Source organism: Aegilops tauschii, chromosome 7 (genome assembly GCF_002575655.3).
Source record: "Aegilops tauschii subsp. strangulata cultivar AL8/78 chromosome 7, Aet v6.0, whole genome shotgun sequence".
Lineage (NCBI taxonomy): Eukaryota > Viridiplantae > Streptophyta > Magnoliopsida > Poales > Poaceae > Aegilops > Aegilops tauschii.
The window spans coordinates 631,990,443-632,002,173 of NC_053041.3; positions in this window are offsets into that span (position 1 = coordinate 631,990,443).

An 11,731-nucleotide genomic window follows, 5' to 3' on the forward strand; every position below is an offset into this window, starting at 1 on the left:
CCCGTAAGGCGGTTGACGCTCTTCTTTTGCCGCAAGAAAGCTAATTTTATGAGAAAAATCTGGGCGAAAGATTCAACCCAATCGGAGTTACGGATCTCCGGATATAAAAGAAACGGTGAAAGGGCAACAGAAAAGAACGCAGAAACAGAGAGAGACAGAGAGACAGATCCAATCTCGGAGGGGCTCTCACCCCTCCCACGCCATGGAGGCCAAGGACCAGAGGGGAAACCCTTCTCCCATCTAGGGAGGAGGTCAAGGAAGAAGAAGACGAAGGGCCCCCCTCTCCCCTTCTCTTCCGGTGGCGCCGGAACACCGCCGTGGCCATCATCATCACCGCAATCTTCACCAACAACTTCACCGCCATCATCACCAACTCTTCCCCCCTCTATGCAGCGGTGTAACCTCTCTCTTTTATCATTTCCCAATGATGTATGGCTATCCTATGATGTTTGAGTAGATCCGTTTTGTCCTATGGGTTATTTGATGATCAAGATTGGTTTGAGTTGCATGTTTTATTATTGGTGATGTCCTATGGTGCTCTCTGTGTCGCGCAAGCGTGAGGGATCCCCGCTGTAGGGTTTGTAATATGTTCATGATTTGCTTATGGTGGGTGGCGTGAGTGACAGAAGCACAGACCCGAGTAAGTAGGTTGTTTGCGTATGGGATAAAGAGGACTTGATGCTTTAATGCTATGGTTGGGTTTTACCTTAATGATCTTTAGTAGTTGCGGATGCTTGCTAGAGTTCCAATCATAAGTGCATATGATCCAAGTAGAGAAAGTATGTTAGCTTATGCCTCTCCCTCAAATAAAATTGCAATAATGATTACCGGTCTAGTTATCGATTGCCTAGGGACAAATAACTTTCTCGTGACAAAAAGCTCTCTACTAAAAGTAATTTAGTTGTGTCTTCGTCTAAACAGCCCCTAGCTTTTATTTACGTGCTCTTTATATTCTTGCAAACCTATCCAAAAACACCTACAAAGTACTTCTAGTTTCATACTCGTTCTAGGTAAAGCAAACGTCAAGTGTGCGTAGAGTTGTATCGGTGGTCGATAGAACTTGAGGGAATATTTGTTCTACCTTTAGCTCCTCGTTGGGTTCGACACTCTTACTTATCGAAAGAGGCTACAATTGATCCCCTATACTTGTGGGTTATCAGTCGTCAAGAACAGTGTTCCCAAGACCGGTGAAGGTGTCACCCCTGCTTATGTCAAGAAGTTCGTTCAACTGGATTCTACTTCCAAGATCATCATCTGTGGTCATCTATCCAAAGGACAGTATGGCCGTGTGAGTGCTCTGGTAGGCCGAAGCTAGTCTGGGACTGGCTCTACAAGGTCAACGAAGGCGTCTCAACCCAGAGAGACTCAAGGATCAGTGTTCTTCACAACCTCTTCAACCGCTTCAAGAGACATGACAATGAGAACGTCCAGCTCACATTTGATCTCCTCACTGATATCACAAATGAGCTTCATGCTCTTGGCGCCACTGAGATTACCAAGCATGAAATCGTCAAGACACTCCTGAGATCACTTGACAGCTTGTTTGACACCCAAGCCCTGATGATTCAAGAATGCCCTGACTTCAAGACTCTCGATCCGTCTGATATACTTGAGAGGCTCAACACACATGAGTTTCAGCTATCTGAGAAAAGAGACATCTATGGTCCCAACTATGGCCGAACTCACGCTTTGAAAGCAAAGGCCGTTTCCTCATCTGAAGAAGAATCTGACTGCAGTTCTGGTGATCCGAAAGACATTGGAAAGGAGCTTGCTATGCTTGTGAAGAAGTTCCAGAAATTCACTAAGAAGAAAGGCTTCAGAAAGTCTTCACGATCCAGCTCAAGAAATGATGAAGCTTCTCCTCATGACCACAAGAAGAGAACATGCCACAAGTGCAAGAAACCTGGTCACTACATCTCTGAGTGTCCACAATGGGACAATGAGAACAAGAAAAAGAAGAAGAGCAAGGAATATGATTCTGATGACAAGAAGAAGAAGAAATCCTCAAAGTCTTCTTCCAAGTCCTCATCGAAGTCTTCATCACATAAGAAGAGTTGGCAAGGCTCGTTCTTTTGTCGGCAAGGAGATTGTAACACCCTGAGAATCATGCTACAGTAACTCCCTGTGATTAAGCTAATCATGTTGCTAAACAGGGCTTGATCACATTTGAAACATATTTCTTTTCAAACTCCTAATTCAAACTTCAATTAAATTTAAAGTGGAAAATAAAAGTTTTCAAAAATTTAAACAAAAATGTTCAGTGGGTGCCAAATAATACACTGGTAATTATGGTGGAGAAAACACATTTTTATAAAATACCTAAATACTTTTAGATGAAATAAAACAGAAAAGAAAATAAGCAAATAAAAAGAAAACAGAAAACAGAACAGACAAAGGAAAGAAAAAAAAAGGGAAAAGGCCCTTCCCCCCCCCCCCACTGGACCCGTGGCCCAGACTGGGCCGCACCCCCCGACCCCCCGGCCCAGCCCACCTCTCCCCCCGCGTCCCCTTCCCTGTCCCCCCGACCGGGGTCAGAACAGGGGCCGTCCCCGCCGCACCCCCTCGCCGGCGACGGGGAGGATAAGGGCGCCAGCTCCCCCGCCTCCTCGGGCCTCTCTCCCACTCGCCCCCGCTCGTCCCTCGGCCTCTGCGCCTTCCCCCCCGCCAGATCCACCTCCCTCTCCCCTTCGATCCCCTCTGCCCGAGCGCGCTCGCCGCCGTTCACCGTAGTTCCCGCGGCCACCGTGCCCCAATCGCCACCTCGCCGTGTCGTACGCCGTCGCCGCCCTCGACTACGTCACCTCTGCCTCTCCGTTGGAGCTTGGAGCCACTGCACCGACCGCAACGAGCTCGTCTTCAACCTTCGGCCGCCGTCGATCGTCGCCAATTCCGGCTACCCCGCGCCCTCCCCGAGCTCACTGCCACTCCCTACGGCTCCGCTGTGAGCTCCCGCTTCTCCTCCCCCTCTCCGTTAGCTCGCCCGCGTTCCGTAGCTGCTCCCCCACGCGCGCCCGAACGCCGCGCCGCGGAGCTCGCCGCCGGCGGGTCTCCGGTGACCTTTCGGTCACGGGCTCAAGCCCGTTGCACTCCCCACCGTACGTAGGTGCCCCCCCAGCCCCTCCGCTTGCTCGATAGTCCGCCGTAGCCGCGTTTCCGTCGGGCACCCGTAGCACCTCGCCGCCGGCGAGCTCGTAGCGCTCGCCCCCGGCCGTTCCAGCCCCTCCGACCACCGCAGTTGGACGCGCGGCGCCGAGCCGCGTCGAACGCGCCCAACCACGCCCCCGCAAACCCACCGTAGCGCAAACCCGCACCCCTCCCGAGCCGCGCCGCCGCGTTTGGCTCGCCGGAGCCGCTCCGGCGCCGGCCGCCGACGTGGCTGGCCTGGGGCCACCCCAGTGCCCCTGCCAGTGGGCCCCGTGGGCCCCATTCACTGGGTCAACGTGCTGACTGGGCAGGCCCAGTCACTGACATGCGGGCCCCGCCGCAAAAATATAAAAAAAAGAAAAGAAAAGAAAATGTTTTATAAATAAAAATAATTAGTTTAACTAAACACTCACTGACATATGGGGCCCACCCCTCTAATTAGACTGTTATATTAGTTTAAATAAGTATTAAACTAACAGAGGCTGACATGTGGGTCCCACTGGACCCACCTGTCTGGTTTGACTGGTCAGCCGACCTGTTGACCTGCTGACGTCAGCATTGCCTCATGCTGACGTCATATTTCATTTTTGCTTAATATAAATAATTCCAGAAATTCAAATAAACTTTAAAAATTCATATCTTTTAAACCGTAACTCGGATGAAAATGTTTTCTATAGGAAAGTTGCTCAGAACGATGAGACGAATCCAAATACGCAGTCCGTTCGTCCACCACACTTCCCTAACCTATCGAACTAGCAACTTTCCCCCTCCGGTCCGTCTGTCCGAAAACGCGAAACATCGGGAATACCTCCCGGATGTTCCCCCCCTTCACCGGTACCACCTACTGTCGCGTTAAGACACACCTAGCACCGCTCATTGTCATGTCACGCATCGTCATGCTTATGTTTGCATTGTATTTACTGTTTCTTCCCCCTCCTCTCTCCGGTAGACTACGAGACCGACACTGCTGCTGCCCAGTTCGACTACGGAGTTGACGACCCCTCCTACTTGCCAGAGCAACCAGGCAAGCCCCCCCTTTGATCACCAGATATCGTCTACTCTTCTCTATACTGCTTGCATTAGAGTAGTGTAGCATGTTACTGCTTTTTGATATCCTATCCTAATGCATAGCCTATCCTTGCTACTACTGTTGATACCTTTACCTGCAATCCTACATGCTTAGTATAGGATGCTAGTTTTCCATCAGTGGCCCTACATTCTTGTCCGTCTGCTGTGCTATACTATCGGGCCGTGATCACCTGGGCGGTGATCACGGGTATATACTTATATACTATATACATGACACATGTGATGACTAAAGTCGGGTCGGCTCGTAGGAGTACCCGCAAGTGGATCTTTGTGGCGGAGCGACAGGGCAGGTTGAGACCGCCTAGGTGAGAGGTGGGCCTGGCCCTGGTCGGCGTTCGCGGATACTTAACACGCTTAACGAGATCTTGGTATTTGATCTGAGTCTGGCCATTTGGTCTATACGCACTAGCCATCTACGCGGGAGTAGTTATGGGTATCCCGGCGTCGTGGTATCAGCCGAAGCCTTCTTGACGTCAGCGACTGAGTGGCGCGCGCCGGATTGGACTGGAACGCCACTAGGCTAGGTCTGCTTCCGGCCGCGTACGCAACGTGCAGGTGTGCATAGGGCGATGGGCCCAGACCCCTGCGCGCATAGGGTTAGACCGGCGTGCTGACCTCTCTGTTGTGCTTAGGTGGGGCTGCGACGCGTTGATCTTCCGAGGCCGGGCATGACCCAGAAAAGTGTGTCCGGCCAAATGGGATCGAGCGTGTTGGGTTATGTGGTGCACCCCTGCAGGGAAGTTTATCTATTCGAATAGCCGTGTCCCTCGGTAAAAGGACGACCCGGAGTTGTACCTTGACCTTATGACAACTAGAACTGGATACTGAATAAAATACACCCTTCCAAGTGCCAGATACAACCCGGTGATCGCTCTCTAACAGGGCGACGAGGAGGGGATCGCCGGGTAGGATTATGCTATGCGATACTACTTGGAGGACTTCAATCTACTCTCTTCTACATGCTGCAAGATGGAGATGTCCAGAAGCGTAGTCTTCGACAGGACTAGCTATCCCCCTCTTATTCCGGCATTCTGCAGTTCAGTCCACTGATATGCCCCTTTACACATATACCCATGCATATGTAGTATAGCTCCTTGCTTGCGAGTACTTTGGATGAGTACTCACGGTTGCTTCTCTCCCTCTTTTCCCCCTTTTTCCTTTCTATCTGGATGTCGCAACCAGATGCTGGAGTCCAGGAGCCAGACGCCACCGTCGACGACGACACCTACGACACTGGAGGTGCCTACTACTACGTGCAGGCCGCTGACGACGACCAGGAGTAGTTAGGAGGTCCCAGGCAGGAGGCCTTGCCTTTTCGATCGTTGCTACTTTTGTGCTAGCCTTCTTAAGGCAAACTTGTTTAACTTATGTCTGTACTCAGATATTGTTGCTTCCGCTGACTCGTCTATGATCGAGCAATTGTATTCGAGCCCTCGAGGCCCCTGGCTTGTATTATAATGCTTGTATGACTTATTTATGTTGTAGAGTTGTGTTGTGATATCTTCCCGTGAGTCCCTGATCGTGATCGTACACATTTGCATGCATGATTAGTGTACGGTCAAATCGGGGGCGTCACAGAGATGGATTCAGAAGAGGAGTCTGCATCTGGGGAGGCAGAGGTGGAGTCTGAGGAGGAGTCCGACTCTGGCGTTGCAAGCCTGGCTCTAGCTACATCCTACGTTGCCAAGTCCATCTTCAACACTGGAGACAATGGCTCCGTCACCAACGCTGATGCTAATGACAAGGACGACTCTGCTCCCACCTACTGCTTCATGGCACGTGGTGCCAAGGTAAACTCACGCGATGCTTACTTTCAAACATCAAGTGAAGATGACTCTGATTGTGAATCCAAACCTAGCTACAAAACACTTGCTAAAATTGCAACTGAACAACAGAAAGCTATGGAACATATTCAAAAATTGCTAGACAAAAGCGATGACCTGTTGGACGCGGAAATGACCCGATCTCAGTCCTTAATTGAAGACATCAAAAACCTTCATGTTAAGTACGAGGAACTTGAAAGTCGTCATGATACGCTCTCAACAACTCATGAAAAGCTTTCCTACGATTATCTTCAAAGGAAGCAAGAGCTTGAGAAATTGAGAGCGGCTCATGAAGATCTTCAAAAGGAGAACGAGTCACTTCGCGCTCAACAGATCAGTCCCGCTCAGGAAGGATTTGAACCACCATGTCTAAAATGCCCTGAGCGTGATAACGCTACCTCTATTGCTGAATGTTCTACTTCTGCTACTGTTGAAATATCTTCAACTGCTGATGTGGTAACTAACCCCTCTGCTGAGGATACCACTACTATTGCTGATGAAAATGCTAGGTTGAAGACATTGCTTGAGATAGGGATGTACAAAAGCCTCAAAGGGCATCAGACATTATGTGATGTCCTCAAAAAGCAGATTCTGAACCGAAACCCTAGGAAAGAGGGTGTTGGGTTCGAGAGGAAAATGAATGTTGATGGTTCGTACTGGAAGCCTGAGCAGTACCCCAAAACCACAGCGGTTGCTGCGAAGGAACCTTCAGCGGATCCATCCACCTTATCTGGCTTTACTTGTGCTAACCTCGTTATCATTGATGAATCCTTTGATGCAAACTATAAACTGTTTAATAGTCAAAATGGTGAAGTGTTTGCCAGGTATATTGGTACTAACTGCAGGAATGGGCCACCTATGAAGAAGATCTGGGTACCCAAAAGTTGTCTTGAGAGTCTTCCTGTGAATGTCAACATGACACCACAAGGGAAGAAGACAAACCCCAGACCAAAGGCTTCATACGGTCCAAAGGCTTCATACAGACAGAGGACTCAACTGAGTCACCCTAACGTCAATGTTTTGCAGGGAAATCATACTCGGGCTTATGAATATGAGCGTGTTTCTCAAACCGCTATGTTCATAAAACTAAGAACTTTTCTGCTTATTCATATGAGTATTATTCACCACCTGCAAGGCTATTTGCTAGGGCCCCAAAGCCAAAGTTCTCAGATGCTGCACTTAGACTCATTGCTTCGAAGCCACCCCTGAAAATGTGGGTGGTTAAGAAAACTTAACTCTCTTTTGCAGGGAAAGGTCTCCAACCGGAAATCAAAGGCGTCCAATGCTATTGCTGGGGACCTAAAACATCTTGTGGGACGCAAGATAAATGCCCAAATGGTCTTACTATGTATTTTGTTCCTGGATCTCTTGCCAGTCATCGTATCAGTCCTAACCTGGATCTAAGCTTTGATAATCCGCTTGTTCATCAAATGTTTATGCTTCACAATACCCTTGGTGAAGCCTATCCCCCTAATTGCACTGTAGGGTATGACACCAAAGTCTTCAGAATGCATTATGGACAGTGGATGCACTAATCACATGACTGGCGATCGAAGTCTTCTAATGGACTCAACACTACGTCCATCTGACAAGAGTCACATCACATTTGCTGACACTGGTAAAAGCAAGGTACTGGGTCTAGGTAGAGTTGCAATCTCAAAGGATCAGCACATGGATAAAGTGATGCTTGTTGAATCCCTTGGTTTCAACTTAATGTCTGTCTCAATGCTTTGTGACTTAAACATGATTGTGATATTTGGAAAATATCGTTGCCTTGTACTAATGGAATCTGACAAGTCTCTAGTCTTTGAAGGGTATCGGAAAAATGATATGTATATGGTAGATTTCTCAGCATGACCACAATTGGCCGTATGTCTTCTAGCAAAAGCTTCAGAGTGCTGGCTTTGGCATCGAAGACTAGGGCATGCTGGCATGAGGAACTTGTACACTCTCGCGAAGAAGAAACACGTCGTTGGCATCGAGGGCGTCAAGTTCAAGAAGGATCATCTGTGCGGTGCCTGCAAAGCTGGAAAGATGACAAGGGCCAAGCATCCCTCAAAGACAATCATGAATACATCTCAACCCTTCGAGCTGCTTCACATGGATCTCTTTGGCCATACTCACTACTCTACTCTCACTACCACTGCTTGCCTCTATGGCTTCATCATTGTTGATGATTATTCAAGATATACATGGGTGCATATAATCCTTTACAAGAATGAAGTGCAGGATGTCTTCAGACGCTTCGCCAATCGTGCCATGACGAACTATGGCGTCAAGATTAAGCACATCAGAAGTGACAACGGCACAGAGTTCAAGAACACCGGCCTCGATCTTTATCTTGATACATTGGGCATCACTTATGAGTTCTCAGCTCCGTACACACCTCACCAGAATGGCATCGTGGAGTGCAAGAACAGAACTCTCATCAAGATGGCTCGAATGATGCTTGATGAGTACAAGACTCCAAGGAAGTTCTGGCCCGAAGCTATTGATACTGCATGCCATGTAAATCAACTGTGTTTATCTCCATAAGCTTCTGAAGAAAACATCCTATGAGCTCCTAACTGGTAAGAAACCAAATGTCAGTTACTTCAGAGTATTTGGTGCTAGGCGCTGGATCAAGGATCCACATCACACTTCAAAATTTGCACCGAAAGCACATGAAGGTTTCATGCTTGGTTACGGAAAGGATTCGCACTCCTACAGAGTCTTCAACCTCTTTCCCTATAAAGTGGTTGAAACTGTGGATGTGCGGTTCGATGAGACTAACGGCTCGCAAAGAGAGCACCTGCCAAATGTGCTAGATGAAGTACCTCCTAGTGAATCAATCAAGCTAATGGGAACTGGAGAAATCATACCTTCAGAGGCACAGGCTGAAGAAGAACTTTTCATTTCTGCTCCGGATCAACCTGAAGACAATGCTGAGCCCGAAGCCAATGGTCAAAATGAAGACAATGATCAGCAAGAGCAAAATCTTCGTCCAGTTCATCCTCGTGTTGCAAATGAAGTTCAGATTGAGAAGATAATTGATAGCATCAATGCACCTGGTCCACTCACTCGTTCAAGAGCAACACAGCTAGCAAATTTTGTGGGCACTTTGCATTTGTTTCAATATCTGAACCCAAGAAAGTTGCTGAAGCTTTTATGGAACCTGAATGGATTCAAGCTATGCAAGAAGAGCTTCAACAGTTCGAGCTGAAAAATGTGTGGGAATTGGTCAAGCGTCATGATCCCCGCAAGCACAACATCATAGGCACCAAATGGATATATCGCAACAAGCAAGATGAGCATGGTCAAGTTGTCAGAAACAAGGCTCGTCTTGTTGCTCAAGGACATACTCAAGTAGAAGGGATTGACTTCGATGAAACGTTTGCTCCTGTGGCTAGGCTTGAAGCCATTCGCATACTGTTAGCCTATGCCAATCATCACAATATTCTTCGGTATCAAATGGATGTGAAGAGTGCCTTTCTCAATGGCAAGATTGAAGAAGAATTATATGTTGCACAGCCACCTGGCTTTGAAGATCCAAAGCATCCTGATATGGTATACAAGCTCAACAAGGCATTGTATGGCCTCAAACAAGCCCCTCGTGCTTCGTATGACACACTCAAAGACTTCCTGAAGAGCAAAGGCCTCAAACCTGGCTCTCTAGATCCTACACTCTTCACGAAGACATATGATGGAGAACTATTTGTGTGCCAAATCTATGTGGATGACATTATCTTTGGCTGCACTAACATGAAATACAGTGATGAGTTTGGACACATGATGCAAGAGCAATATCAGATGTCCATGATGGGTGAGCTGAAGTTCTTTCTTGGTCTTCAAATCTGTCAGCAAAGCAACGGCATCTTCATATCTCAAGAGAAATACCTCAAAGATTGCCTGAAGAAGTTTAGAATGCAAGACTGCAAGGGATACACGACACCAATGCCAACCAAGAGTCATCTAAGTCCCGACGCCAATGGTAAAGAGTTCGATCAAAAGGTATACCGCTCCATGATTGGTTCTTTACTTTATTTATGTGCATCTAGGCCAGATATAATGCTTAGTGTTTGCATGTGTGCCCGATTCCAAGCGGCACCAAAGGAATCGCATCACTTAGCTGTGAAGCGAATTCTTCGATATTTGGCTTACACCCCAACACTAGGATTATGGTATCCAAAGGGCTCAGAGTTTGATCTAGTTGGATTCTCAGATGCTGATTATGCTGGTGACAAGGTTGATCGCAAGTCCACATCAGGCACATGTCACTTTCTGGGACGATCACTTGTCTGTTGGTCTTCAAAGAAGCAGAACTGTGTATCACTCTCCACTGTTGAATCTGAGTACATTGCTGCTGGATCTTGCTGTGCTCAGCTTCTCTGGATGAAGCAAACTCTCAAGGACTATGGTGTCCATCTGAAGCATGTGCCACTCTACTACGACAATGAAAGTGCCATCAAGATTGCCAACAACCCAGTTCAGCATTCAAAGACAAAGCACATTGAAATTCGTCATCACTTTCTCAGAGATCATGTCATGAAGGAAGATATTGATATCATTCACGTCAACACTGAAGAGCAATTGGCAGATATCTTCACAAAGCCCTTGGATGAGAAAAGGTTTTTCAAGTTGCGATGTGAGCTAAATATCTTGGAATCCTCAAATGTCCTGTGATTGGACACACATCCTAACACTTATGCATATTGATGACTTAGATGTGCAACACACAAAGTAATGTATATCTTCAATCAATGAAGATTTACACTCTGAGTGTGAATACATTAATGCGGAATTTGACTTCGGAGCGCCATGATAATTGTGCGCCGTGTCTGGGTCTAATACTTGCTATATGGTGGGTAACACCACCACCAAACTTTTGTTTGAAGTGTTTCTCTTGGCATCACTCTTGCAAAGTATTCGCATTTGATTTATCTTCAACATTGATTTGAGTTCTTGTTTATCTTCACAATGTTGATTTGGTCTTACTCAGATATATACATATATAGTGTTATGTCCTCTACAGCATTCACTTATAGCTATGTCTTCTTGCTTGAATCTTTTGATCTAAGTAAATGTGATCGGACCCCAACCTCTTCTATGCTTCTACCTCAAAATTCTATCTATCCAAATCATATGCATTCTATTGAAACTGTCGAATGTCTTCTCTGCGTCCTTATCAGCAGAAGATATAGAGACAAAAAATTGAATCTGTTTTTTAATGCCATATACTTATGGCCTGAAACCCGAAGAAGCCGGAACGACCACCCGACAGTCCAGGCGTGCGTGGGAACATGGAACAACTTCCAATGTGTTGCATGTTTGCCATGTGTCCTTTAGATGTGAACCGCCAGGGGCACCTGCGTAATTGCGATGTGTTGTCCCTTTCCTTACAAATACACATCACATCGCGGTCAAAATCCTTCTCCCACCTCGCCACCTCGCACAAACCCTAGCGCCACCGCTAGCTCTCGACGACGCCGGCAACGAAGCGCTTAGCTGTCGCGACCTCACCGACGCCGTCCTCACGCCGGCCGCGGACCTCATCTCCTCCACCGCCGCCGTAGGTGTCTTCCGTCGCCAAGTTAGGGCACGGGAGATTGAACTGCTCGGCCTCCCACTCCGCTCCGTCTAGCAGTTCTTCGTGTGGAATTAAAACTTACTTTCTACTGCTTTTTGATCCGATAGAT